An 11288-nucleotide genomic window follows, 5' to 3' on the forward strand; every position below is an offset into this window, starting at 1 on the left:
TGGATTCTTTCAGAAAATGTTCCAGCAGTTCCTTCAAGAATTGCTCACGCGGATCCTTCAAGGATTCCTTGAGGAATTCATTTTTGTGAATGTACACGTGAAAAGACGCTGAATTCGAGGAATCTTGACTAACTTGCTCTGATTCTACCATGACAGAACTAGAAATAATTTATCACACATTCTGTCAGTAATCTGCCGAAGCATTACAATGACCTTTTTATGGAATTTGCTACAAATTTTGGAACTCAATCAGCAGGCATGTACAAAAAATATCAGGAATTTAATAAAATTCTCGGTGATGAAGTCATAAGAAATGTTGAAAAAAGTTTGTAAGAAAACTTTGAGGAAAAGTCTGGCGAAAGAGCAGTTTGCATGCATCCACCAAAAGTGTTATCCTTGATAAGGGATCTGTAAAAAATGTAGCCAGAAATCACCCCATACATTCCGCTCATCGTAATCTTCGACAATGCCAGGGATATTTATAAAAAAAAGAAATCAGGGTATGAGATTACGAGAGTATGAGATTAGAACTAAGTATGTCATGAGGTAAGCTTTCTCGCTAATGTGGGTGCTCCACAAACAATGTATTGATATAAAGCGCTCCGCGTGTCAAAAGGGCTGAAAACCCCCGGCATTATAAGTCATCATGATACAAACTGCAATATTAAACTGATTCAATATTAAAAATTTCATCATTAAAAAATGTGCATAAAATCGAGGTAAAATAGCATAGCATAGCATAGCATAGCATAGCATAGCATAGCATGAATACTTGCACAAATCTTGGATGGAGTTGCAAAGCTGAATATTTCCATTGACATTGCTGATGTTGCTACTATCTACAATGTCATAGATTCACTCAGCTCCACACACCTGGCCAAGTCCTTGCAAGCATTTATAAATCCCTTCATCAACTTAGAAAGAGCCCAGAACTGAAGCATCTTCCAATAGATGAAAGGATGTTGAAAATAGCGAATTTTCAACTTATATGCAGTTATAAAGTAAATATACTGGAGTAGAATTATTTATAAATAAATAATATTGGAAAGATCTCACCAATTGTTGTGGGGTTTTTGTGGTTCAATGCCGATCATCTAATTGTCTTGATTAATGTTCTTCTCTGTAAAGAACAACACAATACTCAGCAAAGAACAACACAATACTGAACACTAAACACCCGCGCATCTATTGTTTTGATTTTCACTGGAGACAATAGCGAACGCGATCGATTATGCTGCCATACTCACCCCTACAGAAGTGATGCATGCACTGCCAAGAACAACACTATCGTACATAAAATCGAGGTAAAATGTACATAAAATCGAAGTACATACATAAAATCGTGGGTCTATATAATCGAGGGTCCACTAAATCGAGGTATACCTGTATTTCGATGTAAAATCTGGTTCTCTTGGCAGCCATCTTAGCAAGCTTGTCAAATGCTATGTTCTTGATTCAGAGTAACGATTCTTGTATAAGAACACACAATTTAATACGAATTTAATAAAAATGCAATACACTTATAGTGAAATAGCATAAACCACACACAAATCTTATTCATGTGTCGCAGACTTGGTCAAAATTTGTTAAAACCATTATAAAGAATGAATAAATCAATATAGAGCCCGAATTGTTACTTGGGTACTGACGACTGGCAACAATGTGAGCCGTGAAATTCGGAGCCGCATCATCAGCGGAAGTCGGGCCTACTACGAGCTCCAGAAGAAACTGCGGTTGAAAAAGATTCACCCACGCACCAAATGCACCATGTACAAAACCGGTGGTCTTGTACGGACACGAGACATGGGCCATGCTCGAGGAGGACCTACAAGCACTCGGAGTTTTCGAGCGACGGGTGCTAAGAACGATCTTTGGCGGCGTGCAGGAGAACGGTGTGTGGCGGAGAAGGATGAACCACGAGCTCGCTGCACTTTACGGCGAACCCAGCATCCAGAAGGTGGCCAAAGTCGGAAGGATACGGTGGGCAGGGCATGTTGCAAGAATGCCGGACAACAACTCTGCAAAGATGGTGTTTACAACTGATCCGGTTGGCACAAGAAGGCGTGGAGCGCAGAGAGCACGATGGCGGAGGAGGTGGAGCGTGACTTGGCGAGCATTGGGCGCGACCGAGGATGGAGAGCGTTTGCCACAAACCGAGTATTGTGGCGTACTATTGTTGATTATGTATTGTCTTAATGATGTTGAACAAATAAATGTATGTATATGTGGAAGTTCGAGGCCAAAGCACCGCTGCCCCCCCCCCCCCCACTCCACCACAACCGGCCCTGAAAATTTTTATTACAAAAAGTTTTTGGAACGACCGCAAATTGGACCCGTCACACATTGCATGGTCATGCTACATGGATCCGAAAATCTTCTTACGCCGTTGAGACCATCTGAAATCCCCCAAAACCGTCTGAACCTTACGAAACCCCTTTTCTATGCACAATATTTGGAATACATAGGTCTCCCTTCTTTTGCGCTGATGCATAAATAAAAATAACCTGCAATAAAAGAAGTTTTAGTGTATTAATCTGTGGAAATATTTTGAGTGATTGGTTTGGAATGGTGCATTGGATGAATTTCTATTGAAAATTGGATAATACCTATACAAGTTACTTGGTAAAATAAACATATTTTTAGGAATTCCCGGAAGAATAACCCAAAAAGAAACATCCTTTGTTGGAATTTTGAGAGACAACCTTTCCAGAGAATCTCAAGGAAGTAAGTTTATGGCAATAAACGGTCAAATTATATAAGACGGAAAACTCGAATCAATGTTTGTCTAATATCATAAAGTTACTGAACTTAAAACGTGATTGATAACGGGTTGAAAATGTGTTGTTGAACCTCTTGGCTATCATTGACAATGCATGTAAACTTACAGACCTCACGTGATTTAATTGTTTCCCTTGTTCATTCATTCTTCACGGTATTTAAAAATTCAAACGGTCACATGATTATAAAATGCGGTTTACATTAATGACATCATGCAAGAAGCACTATGCTCGAAGGGTACGTTCAAAGACAAAAGGAGTGGAAATAACAACGTAGGGTTGGGTGGTGAAGTGAATTCTAATAAAAACTTCACGAAACGGTACGTAAAGCAGCACATTTTATTATTTTCCTTTTTGGATCAATAATGGAAACTTTGTCCCACGAACGAACGTGTCGTCGTCCCGAGAGAGAGGTTAAGAACTTGGGGAAAAGCTGCTTCTGCGCACTTCGATTTTCATCATCATCTCGTCACACAACACTGACTGCCTGCCAACAACCAACAACGGATGAAGCTTTCGTTCTACTTTTCCACTTTGGAGTGTCACACCAGCCAGCGAGCGTCCGTCGTCGTGACGTGCCCTGCTTGACTGGGGGTTGCTGGGGGTGAAATGGGAAAATCGATGTAAAATTTCGCCATCCCCCAAAACGGATCCTTCCGCTCCAGATATTTTCACGAAAGCGCCATGTAAGGCTCGACGTACGAAGCTTCTTCGGTCTTCCAATACCATCTCACTCGGACTTCGGTTCGGATTCGGAGGAGAAATTTGCGAGCTTTTTCGCTGAGTTAGCGATACTTTGACCTGATTGGAGTCTTATGTAATCAAAGGCCCTGGCACACGTGCCCCCAATGCATGTGTACTACAAGTGTGCCCGTTTGTTTGTGTGTGTGTGTGGTATGGAACACTTACTTGTACGTCCAGAAATGGTTCACTTCGGTTCATCAAACGAAGCCGTGTTAGGTACGTCGAGAGAAAAAAAGTAATCAGAAAGTTTTTCCCCCCACCCCCATGCTCAGTTCACCCACCCCATGTTGACCTAGTTTTCGCCGCATCGCAACAGTGACGAGTCAACGCGGGAGAGCGCGACAATCTGACGGCGAAGGACTAATTTGGTGTTCTTTCGTCCGCATTGCCTACCAACCGACCAACCAACCTACCAACCATCCAATTTCTTGCCAGGTATCCCTGAAGGGAACAATGCAACAGCAGCATAGAAACCAGGACAATTCATCTGACGACGGCATGCTCCTTTGCTCCCTCAATCAGGGCAGAAACGAAAAACTTTGCTTTCTGATTTTCTTTATTTTTTTTGCTTGATGCAATGTATTTTTTCATTTTATTGTTTTTTTTTCTGACAAACTTCACCGGGGATTGCCTAGTTAATTTTTTTAAGAATTTGGAAGGTTTTCGACATCACAAAAAGGATGTAGGAAATTAACCATTGTTTTTTTGAATGTTTTTTTTCCCCGATAACTTGGATAGAATTAGCCAAAAGTGTATTGTTACACTGTACTTTCTTCGCTTCTTCAGTTTTTTGAAAATTGAAAAAAAAAATGGCGATGTATGAAAAGCGACGTTAAGAATTGATTTTGAGCAGGCACCTGGGGATCCTCAACTTATATGTTAACGAAATCTTATTTTCTCGGTATCCAGCCGACCGAATGCCATCTGGCCGAAAGATTGTTTGGACGAATTATGATCGAAAGAATTTGAAGGCGTGGATAAACTCTGGATAACATTGTAGCTGCCAATATGATCAACTTACTTACCTTACCAATCAGGCTAAGGCCGGGGTGGCCTCTGCTGTACATAAGCCTCCTCCATTCCACTCGGTCCATGGCAGTTTGTCTCCAGTTCCGCACTCTGCGTAAGGTCCGCAGATCGTCCTCCACTTGGTCGACCCACCTAGATCGCTGCGCTCCACGTCTTCTTGTACCGGTCGGATGACTCTCGAGAACCATTTTAATCGGGTTGCTATCCGACATCCTGATGACGTGACCCGCCCACCGTAGCCTCCCGATTTTCGCGGTATGGACGATGGCTGGTCCTCTTAGCAGCTGATGCAGCTCGTGGTTCATTCGCCTTCTCCAAGTCCCGTCTTCCATCTGCACTCCGCCGTAGATGGTACGCAACACCTTCCGTTCGAAAACTCCAAGGGTGCGTTGGTCCTCTGCACGTAGGGTCCATGTTTCGTGCCCATTGAGGACTACCGGTCTAATCAGCGTTTTGTAGATATCTTCGTATTACGGCGAACTTTATTCGATCGTGGAGGTCTGCGGAGTCCAAAGTAAGCACAATTTCCTGCCACAATGCGCCTATGAATTTCTCTGCTGGTGTCGTTGTCGGCGGTCAACCAGTGAGCCCAAGTACACGAATTCTTCAACCGCCTCGATTTCATCACCGTCGATATGAATTCGGGGTTGCGGGCGCGGTGATTCCTCCCTGGAGCCCTTTGCCATCATGTACTTTGTCTTCGACACATTAATGACTAATCCGATTCGCCTGGCTTCATTCTTTAGTCGGATGTACGTTTCCGCCGCAATATCATCGGCGAAACCAAGCAGCTGAACGGACTTCGTGAAAATCGTCCCACTCGTGTTTATCCCCGCTTTTCTTATTACACCCTCCAAAGCAATGTTGAACAGCAAGCACGAAAGACCATCACCTTGCCGTAATCCTCTGCGAGATTCGAAGGGACTCGAGAGTGTCCCTGATACTCGAACTACGCACATTACTCGATCCATCGTCGCCTTGATCAACCGTATCAGTTTATCCGAGAATCCGTATTCGTGCATAATCTGCCATAGCTGTTCTCGATCGATTGTATCATACGCCGATTTGAAATCGATGAACAAGTGATGTGTGGGCACATTGTATTCGCGGCATTTCTGCAACACCTGGCGGATGGCGAACATCTGGTCCGTTGTAGCGCGTTCACCCATAAATCCAGCCTGATATTGCCCCACGAACTCTCTTGCAATCGGTGATAGACGGCGGCATAAAATTTGAGAGAGTATCTTGTAGGCAGCGCTCAGTAGTGTGATCGCGCGGTAGTTCCCGCAATCCAACTTGTCGCCCTTTTTGTAGATGGGGCACACGATACCTTCCATCCATTCCTCCGGTAATACTTCCTCCTCCCAAATCTTGGTAATGACCCAGTGTAGTGCTCTCACCAGTGCTTCTCCACCGTATTTTAGTAGCTCGCTTGGTAGTTGATCTGCTCCAGCGGCTTTGTTGTTTTTCAACCGGCCAACCTCCTCCTCAATCTCTTGAAGGTCAGGGGCCGGAAGTCTTTCGTCCCAGTCAGTCTGTGCTACAAATGTCTTTTCGGCATATCTAAATTCCATCACTTACAGGTCATTTCAGAAGCTGAGCCTGAGAACATGGTATATTGAAAACTTGTGCGATTAGACCAGTTTTATAAGAAAGTCACGGAAACCGCTCCTTTTTTGAATATTTAAGGTGGGCTTCGTGTCCGAGCGGTTAGCGGCGTCAGTCGTTTAGGTATCTCGTAAGCCTCGGAGTGTGCGTTCGATTCGACTTCCTTCGAAAAATGCCAATTGATATTCACCATGAATATCAGCAGAGCATTTGTGCAGAGGGTTTTGTTTACTTTGGTCATCTATTTGTACAAATAAAAACCCAGATTAATCCACCTAGTGGTGGTAGTGCCTTTCTCGTCGAATATGTACTCATGATCTTTCGGTCGACATAAGCCGATCCTGAGAACACTCATACGCTTAATACGATTCATGTAAAATTTGACCTCCTTATGAACCAAATTGTGCACAGTAATTTTAGACGCAAAAGGAGATTGGAAAAACTTTATTCAGTGTTGATGCGATCAAATTATAATTTTCCCATAACACGTTGATCCATCCTACTTTATATTAACACCACAGGAATTTGAAATGGTGTGGCGGTGTGGTTTGGTGAGATTGCTTTGATTACGATTTTATTTTCTTGCATATATATGAAGACTTTGACTATTTCTTCACTTTTAATCTTACCCAACGTTTACCTGGCAATCAATTAAGCCATGATTTAATTTATCGCTAGCATTGGTTTTGTTCACTTTCATAATTCCACTATTTGATGTGCCGCATGCTTGGGTTTGGTTCAATTTTACGTTTGACCATTTCCAGCGGACACCTGGAACCGATTCCATGGCAGTACTGGTTGTCCCAAATATTGTCTATGGCTATTTTCTTGTCAACTGGTTATCAGGCTGCATAAAAGCCGCGAATTGATGTATTCCATGGGGAGTATCCATTAAGTATGTCACGCTGAAATTGGGAATTTTCGAAGCTCCCCCTCCCCTCTTCGTACGAGTTTTTACTATACTATACTGTACACGCACCATGAAAAAAGCTCACTTGTAGTACACAGCGTGTGCGTAGTGTCGCTGAGGGTGGCTGAAGACGCGACTCCTAGAGGGTTAAAATTGCTTGTCATATTTTACCAACCCCCCCTCCCCCTAGGATCGTGACGTACTTAATCGATGGCCTCATGCATGATTTTGGTTTACTTCTATATTTTACTATTTCCGGCGGGGCACTCGTTACCAGGGATGGGAACACTCACTTGCAAAGAGTTACACTCACTTGCTATTTTCTCAGCTCGGAAGCGTGCAATCAAGAAACGATGTATGGAAGACTTTTGACTTATGGTTTTGTCTAAAACTTTGCCGAATAGAGTAAAGATCGCACACGAATCCCAAAGTCGTTACAGAGCTGTGAAAGTGACTCTCCACAAGGTGAGTGTAATATACATTCACCTCGTGGAGAGTTGCCTTCGCAGATCTCTCACGGCTTCGGTATGCGTTTGCGATTTATACTCTATTCGGCAAACTTTTAGACAAAACCATAAGGCAAAAGTCTTCCATACATCGTTTCTTGATTGCACGCTTCTGAGCTGAGAAAAATGCAAGTGAGTGCAACTCTTTGCAAGTGAGTGTTCCCATCCTTGCTCGTTACTTGTTCTTCGACACTACCGGTTCTCCCAAATGGTCGGCGTTCGGTCAGAGTGGACTACGTGAATTTTTGGGTAGATAAAAATATGCGAAGGAATTCAAAAACTCTTAACTTTTTGAAATTATTTTGATGTAGATGTTTCATTACTTAAAGGAACTATAGTATTTCAGATAAAAACGCGTTTAATTTGATTTCCCAAGTTCTTGCAGGATATTTCTCCGAAATCGTTGAAAAACAGATGGTCCGGTGTGACTTAACGCCGACCAAATGTGCGTCTGAGACTTTTTGCAGACACACTGTCAATAGGCCACTGCATTGTTTTGATTTTGTATGGGATTTTGACGTTTCTTGGCCTTGTTGTTTACAACATTTCTGTAAGAGTGAAAGAGAAGGAGAGAATTTCATGCAGTGCCCTATTAGGTTATTGAAAAAGCCGCGATTTGGTGTGTCGCATGCATAGGTTCGGTTCACTTTTACATTTCACCACTTATGATGAGACACCCAAAATCGGTTCTCGGATAGGACCTGTTGTCCCAAATTTGGTCTGCAATTATTTTCTTGCTAAATTTTCATTAGGTTATCGAAAAAGCCGCTGTCTGATGTGTCGCATGCATGGGTTTGGTTGCCTTTTATATCTGGCCACTTCCGCCGAAACCCCGCGGAACCGGTTCCGGAACACAACCGGTTCAGATATGGTCTGATACTGTTTTCCTGCTAACCGTTCATCAGGTTATCGGAAATGCCGCTGTTTGATGTGTCGAATGCATGGGTTTGGTTCTCTTTTATATCTGGCCACTTCGGGCGGGACCCCCCGGAACCGGTTCAGATATGGTCTGATACTGTTTTCCTGCTAACCGTTCATCAGGTTATCGGAAATGCCGCTGTTTGATGTGAGGCATGCATGAGATTGGTTCTCTTTTATATCTGGCCACTTCCGTCAAGTCCCCAGGAACCGGTTCCAGAACAGTACCGGTTCAGATATGGTCTGATACTGTTTTCTGCTAATTGTTTATCAGGTTATCAGAAATGCCGCTGTTTGATGTGAGTCATGCATGGGATTGGTTCTCTTTCATATCTGGCCACTTCCGTCGAGACCCACGGAACCGATTCCGGAACACTACCGGTTCAGATATGGTCTGATACTGCTTTCCTGCTAACCTTTCATTAGGATATCGGAAATGCCGCTGTTTGATGTGTCGCATGCATGGGTTTGGTTCTCTTTTATATCTGGCCACTTCCGGCGGGACCCCTCGGAACCAGTACCGGAACACTACCGGTTCAGATATGGTCTGATACTGTTTTCCTGCCAATTGTTTATCAGGTTATCAGAAATGCCGCTGTTTGATGTGTCGCATGCATGGGTTTGGTTCTCTTTCATGCCTGGCCACTTCCGGCGGGACATCCGGAACCGGTGGAGGTCATGGACGGAGCGTGGCTGCTGAGGGCCATTAGCCAAGAAGTTGGTAAAGGACGGCCCGCATTAGAGGTTGCTGAGCACCAGCTTGGCAAAATCATCGACTTTGCGACAACTAAGTCGAATATAAGCAAGGACCTGAAAACGGCCTTGCTTAGACTTAGAGTGTCTGTCGATGAGGCCAAGCAGGAGCACGCGGTGGCGTTGCTGGCTGCTACAGCGGCGGAACCAGCAAAGGAGAATGTGTCGAAGTTTACACAAACAGAGGCCTTCTCCTTCGCAGGTAGTCCGAGGAGTGTGGAAGCGAATGCTCGTGACAAACGTGACAAGCATTCGCAGAAGCGGGCGAGGCAGCCGTCAGGTGAGGAGCTGTCTGGCGGCGCCCGCAAGGCCAGGCGTATAATAACCCCGAAAGCCGGTGGTAACGCTGGAAAGTCGGACCCCAGCCAGGGTTCCCGGAAAGCTGGGAAGGGTGGGCCTGAAAAGGCTGGCCCGTCCCGGAATGATGGGAACAAGGGGTTGCGACCAATGGTGGGCCCTCAGCAGCCACAGAACAGGGCGATCCAAGGAGAAGACCCTCCTTGGACAAAGGTTGTGCGGAAGAAGAAGAAGAAGGTGAATCCGCAGGTAGAAGTACAAGACGCCAAACCAAGGCATAGGAAGGCAGGTACCAGGCGTGAGAAAGGCGACGCTATCGTCATCAAGACGGAACAGTCCAAGTACTCGGACGTCTTGAAGACGATGCGAAGCGACGCCAAGCTTGAGGGTCTTGGAGCCGACGTACGCAGTATTAGACGTACTCGTACGGGCGAGATGATCCTGGAGCTGAAGCGCCAGAAGGAGCACAAGGGCGCCGCCTACAAAAGGCTGGCAGAAGAGGTCCTAGGCGAAGGCGTGCAGGTGAGGGCTCTGACACATGAGGCGACTCTGAAGGTCAAAGACATTGACGAGATCACCGAAGTGGAAGAGCTCGTCACGGCACTGCGGCAACAGTGCGATGCGCAGGTGGCCGCCGCAGCCGTTAAGCTACGGAGAGGGCCAGCAGGGACACAGATAGCTTTGGTTCAGCTACCTGTGGCGGATGTTAAAAAGTCCGTTAAAGTAGGGAGTATTAAGGTGGGCTGGTGTGTATGTCACCTGACATTCCACGAGCCACCTGAGGTTTGCTTCAGGTGTCTGGAACCAGGACACAAGCCGTGGGACTGCAAAGGCCCCGACAGGCGCAAACTGTGTAGGCGATGCGGCGCTGAAGGTCATAAGGCCCAAAGCTGCACGAGTCCGCCCATATGCATGATCTGTACCGGGAAAACCTCGAAAAACAGACATGCGATGGGTGGTCCAGGGTGCCCGGCCTTTAAGAAAGCCGCAGTGAGCAACAGATCACAGTGCAGGTAACGCAGCTGAACCTGAACCACTGTGATGCGGCTCAGCAACTGCTTTGTCAGGCGGTTTCTGAGTGGGAGACGGATATCGCCATCATTTCGGACCCATACCGAGTACCCGCCGGCAACGGCAACTGGGCCTCGGATGGGACCAGGAAAATGGCGGCGATATGGACGACGGGTAAATACCCCGTGCAGGAGTTGGTGTCTACTACCTATGAGGGCTTCGTGGTCGCCAAAGTAAACGGGGTCTTCTTCTGTAGCTGTTATGCGCCTCCGCGGTGGCCGATCGAGCGGTTCACGCAAATGCTGGACCGCTTAACGACCGTGCTAACAGGGCGAAGGCCGGTGGTAATAGCGGGTGACTTTAATGCCTGGGCTGTGGAATGGGGAAGCCGTTTCACGAACCAGCGGGGTCAGATCCTGCTAGAAACACTGGCCATCTTAGATGTCGACTTGGCTAATGTCGGTACCAAGAGTACCTTTAGTCGAAAAGGAACGGAGTCAATTATTGACGTGACCTTTTGTAGTCCTGGCCTAACAAGTAGTTCGTACTGGAGAGTAGATGATGGCTACACTCACAGCGACCACCTGGCGGTTCGCTACACTATCGACTACAACAACAGCAGACAGCGGATAGAAGAAGAGGCGGCTAGGCCAAGGCCAAGCCCTCGCAGGTGGAAGACATCATACTTCGACGAAGGGATATTTAGGGAGGCGCTCCGCCGTGAGCAAAACTTAC

The sequence above is a fragment of the Aedes albopictus genome, chromosome 2, assembly GCF_035046485.1.
Source record: "Aedes albopictus strain Foshan chromosome 2, AalbF5, whole genome shotgun sequence".
NCBI classification, from domain to species: Eukaryota; Metazoa; Arthropoda; class Insecta; order Diptera; family Culicidae; genus Aedes; species Aedes albopictus.